This window comes from Phascolarctos cinereus, unplaced genomic scaffold (assembly GCF_003287225.1).
Source record: "Phascolarctos cinereus isolate Bilbo 61053 unplaced genomic scaffold, phaCin_HiC Scaffold_2;HRSCAF=192, whole genome shotgun sequence".
NCBI lineage: Eukaryota > Metazoa > Chordata > Mammalia > Diprotodontia > Phascolarctidae > Phascolarctos > Phascolarctos cinereus.
This window is the reverse complement of record NW_027555625.1, coordinates 154,226,177-154,253,868: the sequence shown is the minus strand read 5'-3', so window position 1 is coordinate 154,253,868 and position 27,692 is coordinate 154,226,177. Positions and strand designations below refer to the sequence as shown.

Here is a 27,692-nt window from a genome sequence, read left to right as displayed (position 1 = left end):
GAATGCAGCTAGTGGGGGCTTGAGTTTATGGCCTTAGAGGAAGACATGCATCCATAGACTCTTCTGGGTACCCTGGAATCCTAAGAAGAGATGTAATAGATCTGGTTCTTGGACAGAGGCCAGAACATACTCTTTACAGAAAAGAAATAGAATATAGTTCAAATATAATTTATATCTATTTATATCTATATGTGTATACATATAGACATGTATAAACAGATGTGATAAATATGTGTATTGTAGAAATATGCACACACAAACACACACACACACACACACATATATATATATATATATATATATATGTATATGTTGTTGTTCAGTTGTTCAGTCCTGTCTGACTCTTCGTGATACTATGGACCATATGACATCAGGCCTATCTTCTACTATCTCTCAAAGTTCATCCAAGCTCATATTTGTTGCTTCCATGACACTATCTATCCATCTCACTCTCTGCTGTCTCCTTCTCCTTTTGCCTTCAATCTTTCCTAACATCAGGTTTTTTGGTGTTTTTTTTTTTCCCAATGAGTCCTGTCTTGTCATTATGTGGCCAAAGTATTTAAGCTTAAGCTTCAGTTTCAGTATTTGTCTTAGGTATGCATACATACATACATACACACACATGTACACATTCATACACATATGCATACATACATACATATATACGTGAAACTACTTCATAGATGTCATGTTAAGAAATCCTGATTTGTAGGAAAAAAATTCTGTCAAGAAGCCTTGATAGAAAATGGGGTTTCTGAGAGCCAGCAATGAAGAGCGAGCACATTCCAGGCACAGGAGCAGGAAGTATAAAAACACAGAGGGGGGAGTGTAATATAGTATATAAAGATAAATAAGAACGCTAGTGTGGTTGGACCATATTACTAATGGAAAACCAAGTGTAATAAATGTGAAAAGGTAGGAACCAGATTGTGAAACACTTTAAATAATAAAGAGAGTTTACTTGTTATTCTAGTGGTAATATGAAACCACTGGAGTTTAGTAAGCAAAGGAATGACATGGTCAGCCTTGCACTTCAGAAAAATCATGTTGACATCTGTATGGAGGACAGATTGGAGTGGAGAGAGACTTGAGGGAGGATGACTAATTTGGAGGCTGTTGTCAATAGCCGAGATAAGAGAGGATGAGGGGCTGAGTTAAGGTGGGGGGGGTACGTGAGTAGAAAAAAAGGTACAGATTCAAGAGATTTTGTGAGTTAGAAATGGCAATATTTTGCAGCTGAGTAAATGTGTGGGGTGAGTGAGAGTGAGGATTTGAGGATGACACAAGAGGTTGAAAACCCAGTTAACTGGAAGGTTAGTGTTATTCCTCACAGAATAGATATGTTTGTGAGGGTTGAAATTTTGGAGAAATATAATGAATTTTGTGTTATATGTAGTGAATGTAAAGAGAGTAACCACATGGCATGACATTAAACCAACTCTGTCTTTTTCTCAATGCCTCTTTCTCTCCTTATCTCTCTTTCTTGTCCTTCTCTCTCTGTCTCTCTCTCAGTCTCTCACTCACACTCTCTCTCTGTGTTTCTCTGTCTTTGTCTGTCTTCTCTCTGTCTGTCTGTCTCTATCCCTCTCTCTCTGTCTCTGTTTCTCTCTCTCTCTTTGTCTCAGTCTGTCTCTGTATCTCTCTCTGTTTCTGTCACACACACACACCACCCTCCCAACCTGAATTTGTAATGGTAGGTATGGGGAATTTGGGGCCTGGGGGAGTTGAAGGATCCACAGTGAGCCTTGTGGTTACTACTGACCTCTTATGGTTCTACTGATAATCCTGGTATTGGGAAAATACATGTCCAAACTTGCAGCTGTACCACCTAACACTCAATTGGCATGTTTCTCATTTACAGAAATCAGTGATAATGACAATATTACTAATTGTGAAACATTTACTATAAAAACAAAAAGGCAAAATCAAGAATAATCATTTATTCTTATACAGCATTTACTTGATAGAAGGAAAAAAAAATTAGGAATAATAAAATCATAGTAATCGACCCATGAACCTGATCACATTCTCTCACCAATGCACACATGGTGGGGAGAATAGATACATGCTTAAAGAAATGGAGTAGTAAGGCACACAACATAGGGAAACTCATGTAGTTGAGACAACTCACATGATTGAAACGTAGACCTGGATGTGCTGTCTCTTTAGAGAACACTCTGTACAACACAACAGTCTTGCACAACAGCCTGCTCCTCTTCTGAGTTTCTCTGAATGACTTCTGGATAAAGCTCCTTTTCTTCTACTTTTAGAGTGCAGAAGCTGTTTAATGTCTTTAAATTGACAGTATTCTTACAGCTGAGATCTTTAGTGATCCTTAGATCTACTCTTTTGCATGGGCAGTGAGGAAACAGAACACTCTTTTAGAAAAAAAATTCCCTTTAATTCTGGAATTTGTAAAGCTATTCAAGCCTTGCTCTGTGTACTCTCAAGCCATGGAAGGCAATAATAGATGCTGGAGGCAAAGCCTTTAAGAGGGTTCTCATCTCTCAAGCTGTTGATGCCACTAGAGAGCAAGGCAGCTTTTCACCTCACTAGCTCTTGACTTAGAGTAGAAGATTCTCCTTTCCCCCAATCAGCTTATTCAGAGTTTTCCTACATTTAGATCACCTTCCTGCATCAATAGCAGAACATTTAATCATCTGGTCTAAGCTTCTGTTATCTTCTCTGCTCTAGTGGTTTCTGTATTCTATATTCTGATGCCTCAGATTCTGTAAGAAGTTTCTCTGATCTCTGTCTGCATTTAGCTCTTTTAATTACTGACTCCTAATTGAATTTTGAATGCATCAATTGAGGTTTTCTCATGATTAGTGACCTATCTCTTACTTCAGTTCAGACACTCAAAATCCATATTAGTCAGATGTGATGCTATTATTCAATAATGTCATAATCTCAAAACAATTAATGCAGAGATTCCTAGCAATAAACTAAGAATTACAGAAAACAGCTATTTGTTACTAGGAAAGAATACATTGCCCCCATCTTGAAAATCCTTCAGTACTTTAGCCTTTGAACTATTTTTACCTCTCAATATCTTTATGATGAGTTACTATTTTGTCTCAGGTCCTTAGCATTGTTCATGTTTCTTCATATTGCTTATTTTCTATGTTTCAGACAAAAATAATATTTTTCTGTCTCTGATAGCAAAAAAAAAATGTCCATATAAGCAAGAGACAGTGCTATGCTGTTTGAAATGTCTAGGTGACATCAAAACTGGTTAGCTGGTGATTTAGGGGTTGGGGTTCCAGAGAGAGAGATGAGAAATGGATACATAGAGATGGAAGTAATCAGCATAGAGATGACACTTAAACTCATGACCTGATGAGATGATCTAGAGAGGGAGAAGAGATGAGAAGAGAAAGGAAAGGAGAAGTGAAATACCTATATTTATAGAAACTCTTTAGTAGTAGCAAAGAATTGGAAAGTATGGAGGGTGGTCATCAATCGGGGAACAGCTGAACAAACTATGGCATATTATTGTAATGGAATATAATAGTGGTATAAGAGATAAAGAAAGAATTGGCTTGGAAGAGTTCTCATCAGATTTAGATGAACTGATGCTGAGTGAAGTGAGCAAAATTAGGAGAATAGTCAATATATAACATCAATATTGTAAAAAAACAATGAAAGATTCTGAAAGTCAAGAACTTTGACCAAAGAATTAATCAGCTTTGATTGATGAAGAAGGATACTACTTGAACCAGGAGAACATTGTATGCAATAACAGCCACATTGTATGATGACTGACTTTGATAGACTTAGCTCTTCTCAGCAATGCAGGGATCTGAAACAACTCCAGGGGACTCATGATGGAGAATGCTATCCACATTTGAGTCTGAATGCAGGTCGAAGCATACTATTTGTTCTCTCTCTTTTGGTTTCTTTTTTCTTGTGATTCCTCTCATTCATTCTCATTCTTCTTCCCTGATGTGAAAATGTTTAATAGGAATGTGTGTGTAGAGCCTATATCATATTGCATGCCATCTTAGGGAGAGGGGAAGGGAGGGAGGGGGAGAAAATTTGGAACTAAAAAGCTTGTGGAAGTAAATGTTGAAAATGAAAAATAAATTAATTTTTTAAAAATAAAAAAATAAAAAATATGATTAGGTTCACAATTCATATGACAAATACGAGATAGGAATGTTGATAGTATACTATTTTAACAAAAGCCAATTGTTATGCTTGTATAGTATTCTATATCCTTTATGTTATGTACCAATTAAGTGAAGATGTATGCTTAAAAAAAAAAGAACGATACTGCTTATTTCATGACAGAGAGATGACAGACTAATAGCATGAGAAACATATTTTTGAATGTGGCCAAAGAGGGAATTTGTTTTGCTTGATTATTCTTGCATAGCACAAAGGCCCTTCATTCCTTCCTTCTTCTTTCCTGTTGGTAAGGAGAGATGAGAAAGAGGAAAAAAAATGAATGCTTGGTAATTTTAATAAATGGTGAAATGAAGAATTCAGAGAAGTATGTGAAGACATATATAAGCTGAGCAGAATGAAGTAAGCAGAACTAAGAACAAAGCAATAGATACTGCATAATATAAAGTGTGGTGATAACAATATAAACGGAAAGAACAAAGATAGGAGTGAATTTTGTGTAATTGTCATGATCAAGTTTAGCCTCATTGAAGAGTGGAGAAAATACACCATCTTCCTTTTTTTGCATACATGGAGGTCTAGGGAACATTGTCCACATGGACAGACACAGCTAATTTATTGATTTTGCTGCACTAGGGTTTTTTTTCCTCTTTCCTTTTTATTCTTTCTTACAAGAAATGGTTCTTGGGGTATGGTAGGAGAGACATTCAGAAAAGAAGGTTATTTAAAAAAAATAGCAGTACTGAAAAGAGAAAGAAGGTTATTTTAAAATGAGAAAGAGAGGAGAGAGAGAAGAGAGAGAGAGAGAGAGAGAGAGAGAGAGAGAGAGAGAGAGAGAGAGAGAGAGAGAGAGAGAGAGAGAGAGAGAGAGAGAGAGAGAGAGAGAGATTATTGATTCCTTTGGAGAGGGCAATTTCAATTTGGTGACGAGGTTGGAAGCCAAATTTCAGTCTTGAGAAGACAGTGAGAGAACAGGAAGTAAAGACAATGGGTAAAGAAATTGTCAGCATGCTGGATTTGGAATCATTTGATCTGGGTCCACATCCCAACTTTGCCACTTACTACCTGTATGACCTCGATTAAATCACTTAACCTTCCTGGGCCTCAGTTTCCTTATTTGCAAGATGAAAGAATTGAAATAGATCAGGGGTGTAAAATTCAAATAGACACTGGGCCACTAAACTATAGATAAGGATCCCTGCAGGCAGCTTATTGTAGCATTGCCTACATTCTATTGTATTTTTATGAATTTTCTTGAATATTTCCCAATTACATTTTGGACAGCACTCAGGAGTGTTTGATACCTCTAGACTAAATGACTTCTAACCCAAATCTATGATCTTATTATGATCTTGATCCAAAATAGCTCATCATCTTTCTTCCCCAAACTTACTTGTCCTGGTCAATGCCACTGACATTTGCACCATTCACTAAGGCTTGAAACTTTAGAATAGAGTTTAGGTTTTTTTGTTTGTTTGTTTTAAAAGGTAAAATGATACAGTGTAAAGAGACCTGGATTTGGAATCAGAGGAGTCAAAAGATCTCAGTTTGAATCCTGACTATGCCATTTACTAATTGTGTGACCACAGGTAAATTACTTAACCTCAATAGGCCTCAGTTCTTCAGCTACAGAATGAAGGGGATGGGATAAAAGACCTCTAAGATCTCTAGAAGCTCTAAACTTTTGATCCTATTATCTTCCTCCAATATTGCCCCACAAGTTGTCTCTTGGCACCATTGTCAGAAACTGGATCTATATGAGTCTGACTTAATATGGCAATTCTTATGTTTCTGTGAATGCTATGATCAAAGCATAGTGTAGTGTAAAAAGCACGAGACTTAGAATACCTAGGATCAAGCCCTGTCTCTGACAGTAGCTGCACTGAATTTGGATTCACAGGACTTGAATCCTGACTCTGCTGCTTAACCTGTGTTACCTTGGGCAGGTCACTTAATTTTTTGGGAGCTATTCTCCCTAGCAATAAAATGATGAGGTTGGACAACATAACCCCTAAGGTTTTTTTTTTCAACCCTAAATCTATGATCTAACTCCTGAGACTTCTCTGATCTTCAATTTTCTTAGCTATACAGTAGGGACAGTAATACTCATATGGACACTAATTATGGATCAGATTACTCTATTCAGGATTTGAACACTGCCATACCTTCCAGCTCTCCTTCTAAAATCCTATAGTAATAGACAGCATATATGTGTGTGTGTGTGTGTGTGTGTGTGTGTGTGTGTATATATATATATACATATATATATGTATATATATATATATACATACATATATATGTATATATATATATATATACACACACACACACACACACACATACATACATACATATACATATATAAATGAGTCACAACCTGCATCATTGAAGAGAGTAGCCACACCACTGAAATCATGATCCTTGAAGTACTGATATAATTTAAAAGACTGCTTCTAGGACTCAGCCATAAAAACATTGACTAGTTGGGCTATAGGGAATTTAGATGGTGTAGTAGATAGAGCACTAGGCCTGGAGTCAGGAAGAGTCATCTTCCTGAGTTCAAATCTGGTCTCAGACAATTACTGGCTGTTTGACCCTGGGCAAATTATTTAACTCAGTTTCCTCATCTGTAAAATAAGTGGGAGAAGGAAATGGCAAACCACTTCAGTGTCTTTGCCAAGAAAATCCTCAATGGGGTCACAAAGAGTCAGACACAACTGAACAATGACTAAACAACAAATTGTTCTATATAAACCTATAATAAACTTCTCAGGAGGAGTAAGCAGATAGAACATATCCAAATTAAATTAAATTCAGTAATTCACTAATGAGAATTTCCTTTGCCTATAGATATTTTGCCAGGTTCTAGGATACTCAAATGCTCAAGTGGATCTGTGATCTGATTGGTTAAGAAGTTCTATCCAACAAGGCCAATATAAACCCACCCATGACTGCCCATTCTATAAACTCTTGTACATGTCATCTCATAAGTTCACGATGGAGGTCCATGCAACCCACTAGAGGCCTTCTTCAGGTTCTCCAGATTTTGAAAGGATACCAGTACAACCTTTTGGCTGTCTATCCACTATTCCTTACCAACATTAGCAGCCCATCTTCTCTCCCTATCATATAATTTTATGATGATGTCTTTTACTCCTGTTCTTCAGAGTTCCTCATTAATTCTGTATTAATTCTGCCTCTAGACCCATTTACCATAGACCTCTCCATTGCCCTTCGTGTACTTTTAATTTTTAGTTCTTTGGAGGCTATTGCGTTCCTCTTTGTTGCCATGTACCATGGAGATACTAGAATATAAGGAAAAAAATTCGTGTACTTTTAATTTTTAGTTCTTTGGAGGCTATTGCGTTCCTCTTTGTTGCCATGTACCATGGAGATACTAGAATATAAGGAAAAAAATTCAAAAGCAGTTCCTGCTCCCCAGGGAGCTTTTATTCTACTAGGGGACTCAGCATATCAACAGATAAGTAGATATCAGATAATTTGAACGAGTGAGAACTGATTCCTATAGGGATTTTACTATCTAGTAAAGGATACCTTTGGGGTCAGTTCAGGGAAAGAAACTCTCAGGATAGATTAGATACAGAATTGGTTTGATTGACTGATTTGCTGACAGCTATTATTATTATTATTATATGCCAACAAATGAAGTTGGCTCTCAAAGTCATCACATTGATTTTCTGTATAGACACAACAACAATATCATTTTCCTTCACAATTTATAAGTTTTATTATTGGTCATTTGGAGTTGGGAAAAATACAAATGTTACCTAGGCACAGGCTTTGTTCACTAAATTCTATCAACAAAGACTTCTTGAGCTCCAACATTTTGGGCACATTAGGATAAGGTCATTTAATGCTCAGAATGCAAATGACATAAAAGTGTTACAACAGAGTACAAGATTAACTAGAGTCTTTCTTCAATCTATTTTCTTTTTTGGGGGGGAAATAATAATTGTCACATTAACACAAGACAAAGTGATAAGCTGGCTTTTCTTATATTGATGGATAGCTATTCAACTGAAAAGTTTTCCAGTTTTTCATTCATTTCAGTTGCAGTGAACTGACTGGAGTGTCATGTTTTCACAACTAAAAATCAATGATATTTTTTTTTCTGGTGATAATGTGGTAGCCATTATCAACATTTAAAAAATTCAACATTTAAGCATTACCACTTTTAGATTTTATTAGTTAGTAAAGGAGTGAATGAATTGGAGGGAGTACTCCCATCAATGAGATCCTGGATTCACTAAATTACTGAAACATCCTTTTCCCCAAACTGTGAGAGGGTAAACTGGGCTTCAACAGTTTCCTGTATCCTAGTCTGGATTCAGAGTAGTTTGGGTCTTTTTTTCTGTATATTTTTCTAGTTGAAGTAGCCATTTGGAGCAGTATTGAGAACAGAGCTCTGAATCCATGAAATGCGTGTGAGCAGGAGATCCATCTTTGTAGGCCACCACAGTCAAACCACATCGAATCTCAAAGTTATAGCTGGCATTGTTGTTAATGGCTCTAACATATGCTACCAATTGTAAAGAGTTGTCAAATGTGGTCTGGAAAAATGGTTTTGGCTTCTCTGATGTCTTCCAGTTGATTACATACAGCTTAGCTCAGTATTCAGCTACACAGTCCATTAGGCCCAAGTACTTAAGGGTCTCATGATGAACTGCACTTTCTAGAGCTCTTACTCCACTTATATCTTTTAAGACATGTTGGACACTTGCTACATAGTCAGAGCTAATAGTTTTTTTCATCTAATTCCTTTAATTGCTCTTGGGATAAAAGCATAGCTTCTAACACTTCACGGAAGTGTTTCCCTTGCAAAAAGATGTCTAAAGTGTATTCTTCAAAGCCATCCTGTCCAGCTCTGGAATCATTTGCTGTTTCCACCCATCTAGGTTTAAGATTTGTTTTTCTGTCATGGTTTGCTGAAGTATTTGAGTAACATTAGGCATTTTATTCTTTTGCAAAGGTATTTTCAAGGGAAGTGAAGAATCAGACTGATCTATTTCTCTTTTTTTTTCTGGATTGAGAAGAATTGTGTTTCATGTAATTTTTGGTCCTGATTCTTATTCTTGGGCTTACATTCATTCATAGGTCCATATAATAAATCATCTTCCTGCAACAACGATTCTGGTGCCTAAGAACTAATTCCGGTTGATATAGTAGAAGGTATTAGAGTATTTGTTTTGGTTGACTTGTTGATAAGGTTTGCTTATTCTTTTTCTGGCTGCAAAAGTAACATGAAGGAGAGAAACCTATAGAAGAAGCTAGATATATGAAGAACTTACTTGATCTTCCAAGCTTTTTGCATATGCTTGATAGTGACTACATTTTTGAGGCTCTAACTTTATGTGGAATACAATTTGGTCCAAAGTTCTCTCTCTTTTGCTTCAAATGCCAGTGTTTTGGGGTTGTTTTTTTTGGGTGGTGGAGAGGTGTTCTTTTGCAGGTCACAGCTATTTGAGAACCCTTTGCAAGCCATGATGTGGCAGATGGCACCTCCCATAAGACTTCCCAACAATATCATTTTAGAGCAATTTCTACATCATGATAGCAGATGCTGAAGGGGAATTGTTCTCTGACTTTCATTATTGTCCTGGATAATGCACTTTCCGAGTCATTTCACTGCTTCCTTCAGTTAGTAATGTGGTCCCTTATTCACTGGATAACCTTGATCATGTCATTGTTTCTCAAGAGTCTTGTTTTCCCTGATTTTCAAATGAGGGTAAAGCTGGCTCCATGAGAACACTGTATGTATTAATGGGTTGAGGTTCTTAAGGTGTGCCAATTCCCCTGAAAGAGGTGTCATATTAATTCTAGGTATTATATGTTAAAGTTTAATAGTCATAAGGAAGACATTAAAATGATACTTGGAAAAACTGACCTTCACTAGATATATGGGAGAACACTCTGCTAACATTGACAATGAGAGGCCTGCAACTTTATATTTCAAAGCAGAGCATTCTTGATCTAGGAAAAATACAGCAAAGAAGCAAAGGCGATTTGATCAGAGGGTAGGCTGGGGAATCTGAGGGATCAGGGGAGATAAAGGACTAATGAGCTAATAATAACCTTTAACCACTAGCTTCAAGGACAAGGGAAACAAGGAGCAAGTCTTTGATGAGCTAAGAAAAATATATAACAATAACAAGACTGCCATTATGAGAAAGGCTTACCAAACAACTGAAACCATCCCCAGATCACTGGAGAGCACTGCTTCCTGCTGTTCCCAGATAGCATACTGGCGCCTCCTCAACCCGTAGAGGAAAGAAAGCTGTTGTTTCCATTTTCTCCTTTGCCATATTAAGAAATATGATGGTCTTTGGGGGGAAAGCAAGGGCATTGTTATGTTTTTCGAGTAATCTGATGCAAACCTCACACCATGATGGCTAAAGTCAGATTTGATTTAAAAAGTATTTTTTTTCCTTTTTTACCACTGCCCTCCTGACTAAACCATGGCTTTTATTTAAAGTTGAACAGAACAATAGTGTCACATTAATATTTCTTGCTGAAAATCAACCAGAGCAAAGTTCTATAGAATCAAGGCCATATCAAGAGGGAAAAAAAAATAAAACATGAGAGACTGTGTTGGAAAAAGGATAGCTGAGTGGAGAGGATAGAGAGAAGTATGAATAATGCTAAGCTTATTAGATTTCCTTAAAGCTTTAGAGAGAATACATTTAGACAATGCAAACCTCCCATTGCCTTCAAAGGAAATGTATTCTCATGGGAGCAAAAGGTTCATGAAGAAATGAAACAATAATGGCTCAGTAACCCTGATGAATGAAAGACAAGTAGATATGATAATATGCATTAATCAGTGTTATAAATAGATCTTGCTACTCCCCATGGGAGTCATAGATTCATAGATCTAAGACTAAAAGGAACTCCAGAGTCCAAACCACACATTTTATAGACAAGGAGACTGAGACCCAGTACAGGTCATATGGGTAATAAGAGTCAGAGATCAGATTTGAAACCATTTCCTTCCATACCAAAGTCAGACTCTTTCCTCCTGCTGATTTCTATTGACTTTTCTTCTAAAAAGTTTATTTAGTGGGCAGAAAAAGACTAGAATCACATTTTGTCCCCATACTACCTTTTAAGCTTTATTACATATTGCTCTCCTTCACTCAATCAATAAGCATTTATTAATATTTACTACTTGTCAGACACTCTACTAAGCAATGGGGATAAAATAAAATTTTTAAAAATTGAATGGTCTCTGCCCTCAAGGTATTCACATTTTAATGGCAGTAGACAACATGAAACAGCAATGCCTGTATACATTGTCAATTAGAAAGAATTTCTGAGAGAAGGGAAGAATCATTTCTATAGCACCTACCATGTGCCAGGCACTGTGCTAAGAACTTATTTTTTTATAACAAATATTAATTAATTTGAATCCTTGAGCAACACTGTGAGAAAGGTGATATTATTTTCCCTGTTTTACATTTGAATAAACTAAGGCAGAGGTTAAGTGACTTGTCCAGGGTCACACAGCTAGTAAGTGGGTGAGGTCAGATTTGAACTCATATCTTCCTAACTCCAGGCTTGGCACTCTATCCGTTGTACTACCTAGTATGCTTTTTAGCATGTTTTCCAAAGTGTCATAAGATGCCTTCAACGAGGACAAAAATGATATCAAGGTCAGCTACCACATGAATGGTAAACTATCTTGAAAAGGCTACAAGCTAAGAGCAAAGTAGGAGAGGTGGTGAACTAGTGCAGCTTAATACCTCTTCCCGCCTACATTTTCTTTTGGAGCCTTTCAAACATTGAGCTGTCTCTAGCAATGCATGCATCAACCTCTTCTATGCGTACATCCCTGTGCCCTCAAGAGCAACAGATAAATTAGGATGAGGGCAGGGTTTGGGGAGAAAGATGATTTAGACATTTTGTCTAAAACAAATGTTTTAAACATTTTGTGTCTAGCACACTATTGTCCAACACACTATTGTCCAAATCGGCTACTTCAATGTTCGTTACATGTGACATTTTCATTTTCTGTTCCTATACATTTGCATTGATAGTCTACCATGCTTGGAATATTTTATTTCCAACTTTTGTGCCTTAGAATTTTTAGTTTCCTTTAAAGTATAGCTCAAGTTCTACCTCCTACATCAAGCCTTTTCTGATTCCCCCTCCCAAATAATTTTGTATCTATTTGGCATATACCTATATCCTCCAGCAAAGTTATAAGGTCCTTGAGTATGGAAACTGTTTCAGTTTTGCTTTCTATCCCTAGGACTGAGGTTTTGATTTGAACTGAAATTTAAACTCAGGTCCTCCTGACTGCAGGGCCAGTGCTCTATCTACTGTACCACCTAGTGACCCTCAATAAATGCTTATTGATTTATTCCCTTTGAGTGAAAATCTTTGCTGTCTATTTCTAATGGCTTTTTCCTTGAATTTCATAATCTTAACCCAATGTGGATGGACCACTTGAACTAGCTAAATGATCTACCCATCTATTCCAAGTCATAACCTGGCAACATCCATTTTGTTTTTCTGCTATGGATAGCTAGGCTGATCTCTTCTGTTTATATACATACATATACATACATACATACATGCATGCATGCATGGGTGTATATTTTAGAAAGCTTTAAAGTTATGAGACTTAATTCAATCAGCACATCATCTAAGAAAAAATCTGCAGAACTATGTCATCAACACTTATTTCTTTTATTTTAACTTTGTTCAGGATATCCTCCATGGCATTGTTGAACACTTTTGGTGAACATATATCTACCTCATTTGATATTGATACTAATTGAGTTATGGAACTCACTGTTGGGTTGCATATGGCATGGAATCTTGTATGATTTTAATACAGATATAGAAAACATTTGAGGAAAGACTTTAGGCCGCATTTGATTCTACCAATTATTTTTTTTTCATCTTTTTACAAATCATTGAGCAGTAGATATGGCAAGGTTTTATATTCTCTATATCTTTGGGTCAACTGCATTACTCTAAAGATGTTATTTGCTAAAGAAAATCATCTTCATGTGTAAACCATTCTTGTGAAGAGATTCTCTGTCAAGATTTTCTAGAAAAGCATGGATGAGGAATACATTGGAGGTGTTATGGATGGGTAAGTTATCATCTGCATTGTTTTAGGAATAATCTTACTTCAACAGTGAGATCAAAGATCCAACAAAGTGTTGAAATATATTCTCCCAATGGTGGTGTGTGGTTGTCAATCATAGAACACCAAAATTGGAGTGACCCAAAGGGTAACAGAAAGACTGATGGTGAGCCCAAGCAGAGTATTGCTGACTTTGATTTTTTGTGCCAGAAGTTGCATAATGAATATCATTCAGGAAATTTATAATGAGAAAAGAAGGTTAGCTAGTCATGTAATGAGAAACAAATGAATAACTCCAGTTCATTAGTTATACTAATAGATATAAAAGGGTCTCCAAAAGTATTTGCTCTCAATGTCAATGTTATAGTAGCCCATGGACAACAGTGGCATAGGATGAAGTATGCTTGAGGTGTGGTTTGTACTCTTGGAAGGAGTATCTGCATTGTTGAGATCACAGATCTATTGAAGCACTGAAGCAACTTAATACAATTACTAATAGTAGATTTAAATAGAACTTTAAGGTTTACAAAGCACTTTACATAAAGCATTTGATCCTCACAACAACTCTGGGAGGTATGTGCTATTATTATCCCCATTTTACAGATTTGGAAACTGATTCACAGAGAGATGAATGACTTGCCCAGGGCTACACAGCCAAGTGTCTGAGGTAGGATTAGACCTTAAGTCTTCTTGACTTCAAATCCTGTGCTCTATCTACTGACCCTCCTATCTGCCTGTAAATCATATGTTCTCACCTAATTCATTAGCTCATAGCATTCTTCAATTTCCTTGAAGTTGATAGAGCAGCTTGGTCCCAGATGCAGATTCTCCTTCATTAGGCATGGTATCCTCTTCCCAAAGGAAGTTTGAGAATAGATCCAGGGGAATGGTAGTTAAAATCTAGGAAAAGACCATAAGAAAGTGGCATTCCTACTATTTGGAGGGAATCCAGTAGGAGTAATCAACAAAATCATCCAGAAATCTGTGATGCTATTTCTGCTAGAGAGGAAATTATGGCTATATCTATACTCATTGGAACAGAGACTTTTTGGAACAACCCCCAACTATGACCTTGCTCAGGTTAGTCAACTGTGATACTGAAGCAGAATGACTAGAAGACATGTCCTACAGAAAGATTTTAGCCAGAGTTGTCATAAGGTGAAATGGTGCCCAAGGAAAATTCAGTTGGGGATGGGAGAGGCAAATATTTTAGGAAGATATAACCAGGGAGGAGACTCCTTTGAGTGCTATAGTTGCACTTGGAGATAGTCTAAGGCATCCCTTAGAAAGTCTCAACCTTGTTCTCTTTGGGGTTTGGTTGGAAAGGCAGACTACAGTCATGGTGATAGAGTGCACGAGATGAGGGATCACCATGCCTCTGGAGTACTGAGAAGTGAGGTTTGGAGATGGCGGTTACCCTGAGGAAGAAATACCTACCTTTCTTCATTCTGGGAAAAATATACCACTATTCATGTCAAAGCTCTGGAACAAAACATCATTTTGCCCTGTGCTAGTTACAAGATCTGATTGACAATTCAAGTAGGTGTTGTTTTCTGACAGGTCAGCCACCATATACCCATAAGTAGTTGGGGCTCTTTAAGCAAGATTAAGGAAATATCTCTGCATTTTCCCACATACTTAAGAGTTTACCCCCTTAAACTATAAAACTTTTTTTCCTTTTAATGAATCAATATGGATGCAAATATTTCTAGAATTTCTCTGACTTCCTAAAAAGAGCATATCATACACAATTTATCTAACTATTTTGATGACTCCAGGCCATCATTACAGGCATTAATCTTTAAATTTTATGCCACTTGTCTCCTGTGCCTCCCCCATGAAGTAGCAACTAAGTTGATTCCTTTAATAGTTCTGCTGCTACTGGGGCAGCTTGGTGGCTTAGTGGATAGAGTGTCCCTGGGTCTGGAGTCAGGACTTACTATCTGCGTGTCCATGGGCAAGTCATTATTTGTTTCAGTTTCCTCATCTGTTAAAAAAAAACAAATGAGGATTACAATAGAACTTACCTCATAGGGTGGTTGTGGGGATCAAATAAGATAATAATTATAAAGCACTTACCACAATTCCTGGCACATAGTAAGGGCTGTAGAAATGTTAATTATTGTTATTGGTCTGATTTCCCCTGGACTTCATGTCACTCATAACTGTGGAGCAGGAGGTACATAGGTTGGGTGTGATTATGATACACATTTATACAACTCTTCAAACATTACAAAAGCACCTACTTTACAACAACCCTGTGAGGTAGGTCAAAAATTATTATACCCATTTTGCAAAAAATAAACAGAAGCTGAAGGAAATAGAATAACTTTCCCAGGGTTGCTTAGCTAATAAGTGTCAGAGCTGGTGTTAGAATCTAGGTTTCCTAGCTCTAGGTCCAGTGCCCAAAAATCCAAGTGAAGGAAAAAGAGAAGGCAATTTACTATTTTAAGTAAATTCTCTTCTCCAGTTGATGAAAACAGCCTGTAATCTCTGTAGAATTTACACACTTGAATATGAATTCTTGTTTCAGTTACCAAGTTGTACACTGATAAAAATCTGGAAAAATTCATGTCTGAATTGATAAGAAGCCAAGATTCTTTCCATCCCAATAAATCATGATGCTCATCTTTGAAGGCAGAATTACCCTTTCACATTGAATAGACCTGTCTCCCCCCCTGCTGTCCTTTCAGTCTGGCTATCATCACTGTGCCAGGCCTTTTAGCCATTCCTTCATTAAGGCATCATTTCCCACACTGCCCACAGGTAAATGGAACCAGTTGAGCCAAAATGAAACTTTTATAGCAATGTTGAATATATAATATATATGGGCCTTATAACTCTAAAAGGAAAAACGTGGAAGTAATTTCTTTCAAACAAATGTCTGCAGTTCCTTGAGGCACAAAGGAGGCCAATTAGGGAATTTTTAGTCCCTGAAATGGTTTTATTCAAGCATCAAGATAAAGGCTATACTCAGCAATGGGTAAGGTTATTCAATACAATTTATACAACAACAGTATTGTAAAGACAGACAACTTTGAAAGCCATAAGAATTACCATCAATACAATGACAATTCATGATTCTTGAGGATGGTGATGAAGCAGGCTCTCCAATTCCTGACAGAGAGGTGATGGATTTAAAGTACAGAATGAGAAATATTTTTTTAACACGTCCAACGAGGGAATTTGTTTTGCTTGACTATGCATATTTGCTACAATTGATGCTGCTTCCTACGTTCCTTCTTAAAATATGAGGACAGTTTAAAGATAGACTAGCTCCAATTACTGATGTTCTGCCTAATGTAGTCAGCACCAAATGGGCATAAATAGTATAGAGTTTTGGAGAAAAAGTGATAGCATTTTGAGTTGCAAGCACTGAGAGGTTGGTTTTTTTTTCCTATTTGAAGGTTTCTCTAAAACCTTCCAAGAATGGAGAAGGTATTTTTTAATAAGCTTAAATTCCCCAAAAGGGCTAGGCCCTGGCAAATATCACAAACACTGGGAAAGGTAAAAACATCCAGCCAAAATCCAATCATGTATATACATACATATAAATATACACACATACACACACATATACATATGTATACATATATATGTGTATACATGTGTATGTGTATGTATATGTGTATATGTATTCAGCCATTCCACAATTGTTGGACATTTTCTTAGTTTTCAGTTTTTTGCCACCATATGAGAGCTGTTGTAAATATCTTTGTCCATATAGGACCTTCCCCTCTTTCTCTAATCTCTTTTGGTTATAGACCTAGCAATGTTATTCCCAGGTCAAAGGAAATGCAGTGTTTAGCAACTTTTTTGTGTATAATTCCAAATTACTTTTCAGGATGCCAACATCACCTACTTATAAAATTGTGTGTTACAGATATTAGGCAGCCTTGATTCAGGGGTATTTATGTTTCTTTGGAGGGAAGGGAAATGAGACAGCTGTTAGTTTCAGGAGTCTGAACATATTTTCAGGTTCTAAAATGATAATTGAAAACATGATGTGACCTTATGCAGTTTGTGGAGCCCTCCCCTCCAGTTCTCCAAAAGCAAGAAACTACTCAAGCTTCTTGTGAAATAAAAATGCTTGGTTTCCAAACTACTGCACTTTACATTCATCACCCAATTGTTGGAACTTGGGCATCAAGCACTGGATATAGATTCTGAGGACCGGGGTTCCAATCTCAGCTCTGTTACTCACATTCTCAAGGAGTTTATACTGGCAGATATAGATAAAAAGATAAATAAATACGAGATAATTTAGGGAAGAAGAAAGCAATAATTTGAGGGAAAAGAAAGCACCAAACAGGAAGATCAGGAAAACTCAAATATCCACTTTAACCATTCTTTAGACATCCAGAGGATTCTGCCAGTCCACATCTTACAACAAATTCACACTCTTCTAGACTACTGTACCACCAGCCCTTGTTCTCCCTTCCAGAGCTCCTCTTTTCCTGACTAGCTTCTCCTGGAAGCTCTCAGCTTCTCATTCCAACTCTAGAGACCCTCCTCAGGACCTCCATCCCCTGAAGGCCATGTGCGGAGTTTCTATATGAGGGTGCCCTTCAGCTGCCCGTACCCCTGACAGTTCAAGGCCCTGGTGGACACTGGCACAGGATACCCTCTTCCACCTAAGAGTAATCCCAGGACCTCTAGGGATTGTGATGTTTTTTGTTGTTGTTGTTGCCATCATCCATGCAGTTCATTCTTGCTCGTGCTTACTCATTCACCTCAGACCTCTGACTAGTTTAACCCTCTCGCCACTTCAACACCACCTTCATAATTTAATAGCATATGATTATATGTAAGGTATTCCAGCTCTTAGATATTACCTGATCTAATATCTTTATTTTAGAAATGAGGAAATAGCCCTGAGAGGTCACAGTTAGTACAAAGTCACAAAGCTACTTAAGGATCCTATTCTTCTCATTCCAAATCCAGTACTCTCTGCATTACATCACTCTGCCTATCATCTAGATATAGTTATTCACAAAGCAACACACATCCTTAACAGTTTATCTCTGGAAAGCTGACTACAGCTATATGTGGCTAGTTATTAACCTGAGTACCAATATCTACAAAAGTCTTTATCAAAAAAGTACAATTTACAAAACTGCTAACCTCTACCAGAGCCATACTCTGAGCCTCCACTGAGCAGGACAATGACCCTGGGTTCATCAAAGGCTTTGCTAACAAAGTATAAACTCTGAAACTGTTTCAGGTATAGGCCTGGAGGTGGCCTATGCGGGGTGTTTAATAACCAGTCTAACAAACTACAGAGATGCTTATTACCAGGTTGGTTGCAGGGCCATGAATTGTCTGGAGATGGCTACTGTCAAAGACCATCTAACTCAGTTGTAGAAGGTTATCTCTGGAGAGAATATTTCCATCAATGAAATTTAAGATTCTTGAACTAATAAGTATGCCTATTCAGCACACCACTAATAAAGCATTTTGTATGAAAAATTAAATTTTATTTAGAGTAGCATACATAAAACACTTTGGAATGTATGTAAAGAGTGTTGTAAATATTAAAGCCCCTTTGTAAACACAAATGTTAACTGTTACTGAATTTGAATACCATCATATCAGAAGGGATAAATACAAGTATAGCTTTATTTATACTCTCAGAAATTCCTACAAGGAATTCAGAAACTCTCATTCTCTTTTGCATAACAGCTTCCAAAACACACTGATTTTTAATTGTTTACAAATATATGTCTAATATTAATTTTTAGAATTAAAAGAATAAATAAAAATGAAACATACACATGTATATGATTTGATTAATGTGGATGTTTCCTTTCAGGATTCAGATTGTAACTCATCCATTGTTGGCTATCCCATGTAACTTAATCACATACCATGTTTGCATCAGGGATTGTCTACCCAGCATACTGAGGGACCTTTCTCAAATTTCTTCTAAGATAAAAGAATATGAATGGAACATTTTTCATCCTTCACTCATGCCATGTGAATAACCTGTTTTATATTGTGGTGGTATTAACTATTGCGTTATACAGTATAGCTATGGGGATGACACTGGCGCTGGTGGCTATAGGGTCCCTGGTATAGTTGTGGGTTTGTTGTTTTTGTTGCTATTGCTGTTGACATTTACTCAAAAGAGTGATATGATCAAAACTTTTTTATTTCATTTTTCCAATTATCAAACATTCTCCCTTCATCTGGAAGGCAAAAAGGAATGAAAGAAGGAAGGAAGAAAGGAAGGAAGGAGGAAGAGAGGGAGAGAGGAATGGAGGGAGGAAAGGAAGGAAGAAAGGAAGGAAGGGAGGAAGGAAGGGAGGGAGAGAAGGAGGAGCCCTGATTTACATAAGCATGGTAGGCCAAAATAAACTCACATGACATTGGTCGTGTTGAGGTAGAGACTTCTGTCCCTACCATAACAAATATAATATTATTGTTGGTGATGACTATCATCACAGTTGCAGCCGGTGATAGTGGTTGTGGCTGTAAAAATTGCAATGTGCTTCATGGTGATAGAGGCTGTTTGGTTTTAGGAGGAAGCTATGGTGGTGGCTGGTGTAGTTTCTGGTACAGTTGTAGGAGCAGGGAATTTTGTGGTGTCTGATTCACCTGTGGTGGTAGCTGTAGTGGTTAAAGTTGTAGCTATAGTGGTGCTTATAGAGGTAAGAAGAGCAATTGTAGTGGTGCTTGGAGTTGAAGCTATGGTGGTACCCATTGTGGTTTCAGTAGTAGCTGTTGTTGGGGAAAAAGGAGAAGAAAATAAAGATTTATCAAGCTCCTGCTATTTGCCAGGCACTGTGGTTGGCATTTTACAAATATGATCTCATATAGTTTTGATCCTCACAACATACCTGGGAGTGCTGTTATTATCTCCATTTTATAGTTGAGAATATTGAGGCAGACAGAGGTTAAGTGACTTGTTCATACTCACACATCTAGTTAGGGTCTGAGACTAGATTTGGAATCAGGTCTTTCTGACTCCAGGCTCAATGCTCTATCCATGGTGTCATAGCTGCCTCTAGACATGTACAAAGACCTAAGTAGGTGTTGTTGACGCACCTGTAGTTATGGTGGTGTCCATTGTGGTTTCAGTACTAGCTGTTGTCATGGCAGCTGTAGTGGTCTCAGAAAGAGTTGAGGCAGTGGTTGAAGTGGCCTCAGATAAAGTTCTGGGGGTGGTAGATGGAGTGGTTTCAGGCGTTGTCATAGAGGTGTTGTCTGTTGTATCTGTTATGGCCGTGGTTGTTATATCAGATATGGTGGAGTCTGTAGAAGTGATGGAACCTGTAGTTGTATCAATACTTGCAGTTGTTATAGCTATGATGTTTTGCGGTAATGGCAACTGGGGAATTATTATTATTATTATTATTACTTGTCACCAGACTCAGTATCAGTACTCCTATTGCTGTTCTAATTACGTGGGCCAAAAGACAGGCCAAAAATATTTTCCATAGTGACCATGGGTATGCTTTGCCCTGCAAGGAAAGAAATTAAATTGGTTAGCTATTATGAGTCTTCTCCCCCATAGGGGAGTCTCCACTGGAATTCCTTGGGTCCTCTGCTCTTTAACATTTTATCAGTAACTTAGATTAAGCACAAATGCTACATTCATTGAATTCGCAGAAGAAACAAAAATGCAAGGGAGAGCTAACCCATTAACAAAGTCAGGATTTAAAAAATTGAAATGCATAAAACAATAACCTGACCTTTGGATGAGGAAGATAGGACCAATCCCAAGCTTGAGGCTAAGGCAAGAACAGCTTCTTTGTCAAACTGAAGTGATCCACAGCAAACTAAACCAGCCAGGCCCAAAGTTTTCATTTGACCTTTCCAACAGCCCTGAGATAAGTAAAACAAATATTATTATTCCCATTTTACAGATGAGGAAACCCAGGAACAGAAAGACTAAGTGAATTGTCTAACATCACCAGCTAATTAATGATCTAAGAACTGGAACCTAAGTCTTTGGAAAAATAGCTTAGTAGTTCCTAAAAGGGGTCCATGGAACATGTCTTCCATGCAATGTGACTAAGAGTTCTATTAGAAAATTCTGGTGCTACTAAAATATTACATTTCTTTCAAAATATTTTCCTTCTAAAATATTACATTTAAAATCATGTACATATAAAATAGTTCAAATGTATATTTTTTCTGTGGTAAAGTAGATTTAATTTCTTCCATTTAGCCCCAAAAGTTCCCTAATTTCCCTTTATTCTGGGAATATTTCAGATACATCTAAATCCTATCCCTCAACTCTCTTTTAACCAGGATTTATGGATTCTGTCAATATACTTCAAGGCCAAAAGAGTTCTAAAGCCAAACTAGTTTGGAAAGTATTCTCTCCAATGCTTCCTCCATTACACTATACTTTCACCTTGATCCATTCCTATTATAATTCATTTTTTGTTTTATGTGTCTAAATACATGGACTGATTTAGAATGGATATGAAAATAACATGAGGGTCAAAAGCCTTCACACAATGCCCATGTCTGTTGCTTATTGAATTGTTTGGTGAATTGAATTGGAAATTCAATGGGTGTTACAAAGTCAGCCACGTGCATTGGTTTGGAATCTAAAATTGCTCCTTAAGACTAATAACAGGATTTGTAACATTTCTACTCTAAAAGATAATAGGTTAAAAACACATTCAGACAGTCAAATTATTTATAAATATATGAATATTTACTTTTTTTTTCTCTAAAACTTACTGGCTCCATGAGCAAACTGAAAATTAATTCCAAATGACCATCAATTGAAAAATAGAGTGTTGATTGGCAAAGACTTGTAGGACCTTCAGATTTACTTAATTATCTGAAAAGTCTATGAAGAAAATCTATGGAATTTCTTTTGAGATGGAATAGTTGGATCATTAATAAGAATCTCAGACAAATAGAATTGGATCATTCTTTAAGAAAATAAACATGCAATTGATTTAAATAATGCTACCCAGCTATCTTTAATAGAACAGAATCAGTTATCAGTGCATTCAGATCAAGCCAATACAAAAAGTATAGGTCTGCTTTAGTTTTACTATATTTGTGTGAGTGATTTATAACCTATAGGTAGATTGGCCAGCATATTTAGAACTTATATGTATAGGATAATATAAATTGTTTACTAGAAAGAACTAGTGAGGCATAAATTGACCCTTTGGAGAACATAAAGAATTTAAAAGAAGTGATTTCCCCCTCTTCCTCTCAATCAGGAAAACAAGATCTGCTCCAGGTCTGTGAAACATCTGTAATGTGGCCATATGTCCAGATCATCCTGTGCATGGTGCATGACACAAGAGAGGAAAAGAAGCTGTGATAACAAAGAGTCTGAATGTCTTCATCAAGAACAGGTCATACCAAATGAAAAATCATATTCTTTTTTAACAGGCTTACTAGACTAGAGAAACGTTAAGGATGTTCTCTACCTAGACTTTTGCAAAGAATTTGACAGTCTCTCAGACTTAGGCTAGAAATAGCCTAATAATTCAATTAGGTGAATTTCAAACTCCTTCAGTATTCAAGCTCAAAGAATACTCATTAATGGATCAATGTCACCCTGAAAGGAGGTCTCAAGTGGAGGATATGTGTGTATGTGAGTATACATACACATATACATACACACACATGCATGCACATATATACATATACATATATACACAAGGTGAGAGAGGAGTGAGAGTAGTGAGGAGGGAAAAGAAAGAGAAGGTGAGATAAGAGAAGGGAAGGGAAGAGAAAGGAAGGGAAGAGATCATCTATGTAAGGAATTCTTGCGGGGGGTGGGGGACTTTGTCTACCAGTAAATATTAACACTTCCTCTGCACCTTATAGTCTTACAAAGTTATGGCTGACTCTAATAAGGTGAGATGTATTTAGAGTAAATTTACTCTCACAAGTGCAGGATAGGGAAAATGTGTCTGATCAAAGTTTGTCTGAAAAAGAGCTGTGAGCTTTAGCAGACAGCAGACTCAATAGGAGGCAACAGCAACATGGTAGCCAAAAAAAGCTAGTTCAATTTTTAGGTTGAATTAAGAGACATAATATTTTGAACACAGGAGATGATAGTCTTTTTGTATTCTACTCTGGTAAGGCCACAACTAAAGTACCGAGTTTTGTATTTCAAGAAGTAGTCTGCAGTAGGTGCCATATTTTAGGAAAGATATTAAAAAGCTCGGAGAACCTCTATTTTAGAACTATCACACAGGTAATCAAGACAGATTTCAGCTCAATGTACAGAAAAACTTACTAACAAAAAGACCTTTCTAAAAGTGAATGGAATACCTGGGAAGGTACTGGTTCCACATCACTGGAGATTTTTTTTGTTTTAGTGAGGCGGTTGGGGTTAAGTGACTTGCCCAGGGTCACCCAACTAGTTAGTATCAAGTGTCTGAGGCCGGATTTGCACTTAGGTCCTCCTGACTCCACAGCTGGAGCTCTATCCACTGCACCACCTAGCTGCCCCTGGAGATTATTTTTTATCTTATTTTTTTTATTGTAAATTTATCTATCAGTAACAGAAATATTTTATAATACAAAAAAGAATAAGAAAATATAAGAATAAGAAACAAATAAGAAACCATGAATTTCACTTTTGTACAGTTTATTGTTAAAAAATATATATATGTATGTATGTATATAGGCATATATACATATGTACTCATATATTATAATGTAAATATATAATATATATTTAACAAGAAATAACAAAACTATTCTGTTTCCCTGTATTTTTTCTTCTGTGTTTTTATGAAATGTTTTATCAATTTTTTAACATGTCCGTCACAACACACTAATCCACCAATCACAATCCTTCCTTGATAAAAATAATAAATAAATAAAAATTTATAATCCAGCAAAACAAATCAACATCTTTGGTCATATTTGAGAATGCCTATCTAATTTGGTATCCTTACTCCATTATCTTGCTGTCAGGAGGGGTGGAAGCTATGTTTTATCCTGTCTCTTGAGATCACTATGGTTTATTCTTTGACCTGAGGTCTTTCAAAGATGTTTTTCTTCATATTTTTCTTGTTGTCATTCTGTAAATTGATCTCCTGGCTCTGTTCATTTCACTGTGTTTCAGTTTTTACAAGTCTTCCCTTGTTGCCCTGAATCCATCACAGTTCTCATTTTTATGGCACAAAAGTATTCTATTACATTCATATACCTCAGTCTGTTCAGCCATCCCCAATTTATGGGTATCTATTTTGTTTCCAGTTCTTTGCTATTACAGAAAGTGCTGCTATAAATATTCTTATACATATACATCCTTTCTTTCTATCTTTGATCTCTTTGAGATATATGACTAATAGAAGTATCACAGGATATGTACAATTTAGTGACTTTTGGGGTATAGTCAAGGGTGAGCTGGAACCAGCTCAGACCAGATCTTGAGAGTCTATTGATTTTTAGTGTGAGCACTTTCCACCTAAGCAATTAGCAAGTGCTACAAAGCAGGCCTCTATTTATTATTTTGTTGACTGTCTAGACTTAAGAAAGTGATAGAGAAAATATTAATAACTGCAGATTAAACTTAAGTGTGTCATGCACACATTTTGTTTTCTGGATAACCATTTGTTAAATATTTACCAGCATACCTAATGTGCAGTGTGCTTATTTTCCGACAACTAAAAGTCCTGAAGGAAAGTCTGGAAGATAAACCATGTGTCAGGGATGCTGTGGGTGGGAGTAGATGGTCTCTGAGGTACCTTCCAACTCTGAGATTCTATAATTCCATGAACACTTTCATTTACTTGAGATGGCAATGAAGACTTGGGTATTTTCATAAGCAATAATGTTTGGAACAAGAAATACAAAGGTAAGGACCATTAATGAATGTGCTAGTTGGTTTTTACCCATATAATTGACATCAATGCTAGTTCAACTTTTAGATATGATTTATACATTTCTTTCTCTTTTCATTGACTTTCCATTGACTATAAATGAAATTTGGATGGCAGTTTTAGGAACATTTAATTTTCCAAAATGCCTTTCATTTCTAAAAGTACCTAGAAAATTAGTCTCTTATAATGACCATTTCACATTTCTATATTTACCTCCTAAATCAATGTTGGCATTTTTGCAAAAAAAAAAAATAGCTGTAGTTGGATGGAAGACTGGCTTATAAATTCTCCTTGGAAAGGTATACAAAGGAATTTTTGGTGTACACTTAAAAGTAACAAGAAATAATTTCAAAGGTCATTTGGTCATCATAATGAGAATAAGAAAAAGGATCACTATGAAAACAGTTGTGGCATATGATAATATCTATGGCAGATGATGACAAGGCAGAAAAATCCTGTTAAGAGCTTGACAAGATATTCCTTGACTCTAAATCAAATCAGCATGTACTGTAAAAGGAGAAGAAACTAAATGGCAAAAATAACAGGTGGGATTTATGCCCTCAAAGGGCAATCAAATAGATATCAGGAACTACAAACCCACAAGCCTGCTTTCTAGTCCCAACAAAACCTTTTTGAAAGTGATTTATATATTGATTGGAAATATCCTTAATGAAATATAAGCAGGTCAGCTTTTGAAAGTGATTTTCTATAGCAGATCAAATCTTTGTAGTTGTGCATTTAACTTGATTGCTGAAACCTCCAAGATATCTTGGGGTTCACCAGCTAGATTTCTTTTTTTTAAGGACCATGCCTTGAACCCAAATCACTCTAGCTCTCATTGATTGGCCATCAATAGATCCCAGCCTAAGCCTCATTTGGTCATTGTTTGGACTCTGATGGTTCAGAGTGAGTATAAACAGTGATTGTTTCTGTTTTGGCAAGAAATCCTGAGGGTCTTTACCTCTCAGACTGATTTTTTTTTCATTTTTTGACTAGGTAAAAGAGGCCATTCTTTGTCTCATTTCTTACCCAGCCTTAATCACCAAATGGGCATTGTCTCAGTCAAACTGAGATCTGGGAAAGACCTCAGCTTTAAAAAGCCAATGTCTCCCATTGCATCTGGGGTCATCTCCAGTCATCCTGATCTATATCTTGCCACTAGACCCAAATTGCTCTTGAGGAGAGAATGAGGCTAGAGACTTTGCACAGCCCTGCCTCACTTAAATCCAATTCATCTGCAAACATGACATCATCCCCCTTTGTCACAGTGCTCTTCCTGAATGAAGGACAAACAATGATAGAGAATATAAAATCCCACTGTTTATGAGTTGTTGATTATAACTAATATACTGGACTCTGTAGGAAAAAAAAAGGCACCTGAAAGACTTTCCTCCAAAGTGTGTTCAATACATTATAGCATCTAGTCTTGACAAAATGCAAGCTCAAAGACAATTTGTTTCAAAGATCCTCTGACTTGATATCAATGCCTAAAGCAGGAAGACACATACTCCCCAAAGACATTGCTTCTGAAATAAAGCATGCCAGTAGAAGTGGAATCCTTGTTGATGGTCCTCCAGATGTTCCCATTTGCAGAGGCCATGGTACCAATAGACTCAAACAATAGAATCAACAGTGTGCTGGAACCAGCTCTAACAGGATTGTTAAATTTTCAGTGTAAATTTTCATTTACAACTCAGAAATTAGCAAATGCTACAAATCTGGGCTTGATTTATTGTTATGTTGATTGTTAAGTTTTAAGAAAGTGATGGAGAAAATAGTAATAATACAGATTAAACTAAAAAGTTTAGCAACGGTACTTTTTTTCAGATAGCCAATTAAACATTTACCAGCACATTGCTGCCTAGAATACTCCAGCACTCTACAACAAAATGTCTGACCTATCATAAGATCAGTCTAAACAATCACACAAGAAAAACCAAATGGTTGAAGAATGACCATTGCCTATACTATGATATTCAGCTGGATGCTCAGCCCACTAAGTCCAACATCAGCACAATAACCTTCAACAGACACTGCAAATGGACAATGAACTGGACCCAGAATTGAATAGGAAAAATAGAGTGGGCTGGGTTGCATTTGGGAAACTGCATGGACTTTCAGTCAATGATGTATGAATGGTCACAGAGGAGCCCAGGTTTCACAACATATTCCAGCTAAGATCAAAAAAGAGCACCAGATCAAATTATGGTCTAGATATCTAAAGAGAAACTACAATAATGCACCCTCATCTGACCTAGGACTGTATAGAAAGATAGCCAGAAGCCATCAGAAAAACCAGGACAAGCACAGATAATCAAGCTGAAAGTTGCATAGATATCTAAAGCTGATGCCATTGTTTGGCAAGGGGGAGGAAGCCCTGTGTGCTCCTACAAGGAAGCAGCTCCAGAGAGGTCTAAAACCTGCTTTAGCCAGAGAGACCAGGCAGCCTGGAGCCAGCAGTGTTTATTCCACACAACCTCAAGAAACCAGAAGTCACAGTACAGTACTCTGACCTGAGTTCTTGACCAACCACAGACAGAGAAGATCACAGGAGATAAAAGTGGATGTGGCTCAAGTTTAAATTTGTTTTACTTCATTATGCTTATCAGTTACAAAGGAAGGAAGAT

At 36.8% G+C, this 27,692-nt stretch overlaps 1 pseudogene; it reads right to left on the bottom strand.

Annotated features, from left to right (window-relative positions):
• Window positions 1-8,465: 8,465 nt before the first annotated feature.
• Window positions 8,466-20,312, bottom strand: LOC110210406 (mitochondrial genome maintenance exonuclease 1 pseudogene; annotated as a pseudogene).
• Between the last annotated feature and the right edge of the window lie 7,380 nt (window positions 20,313-27,692).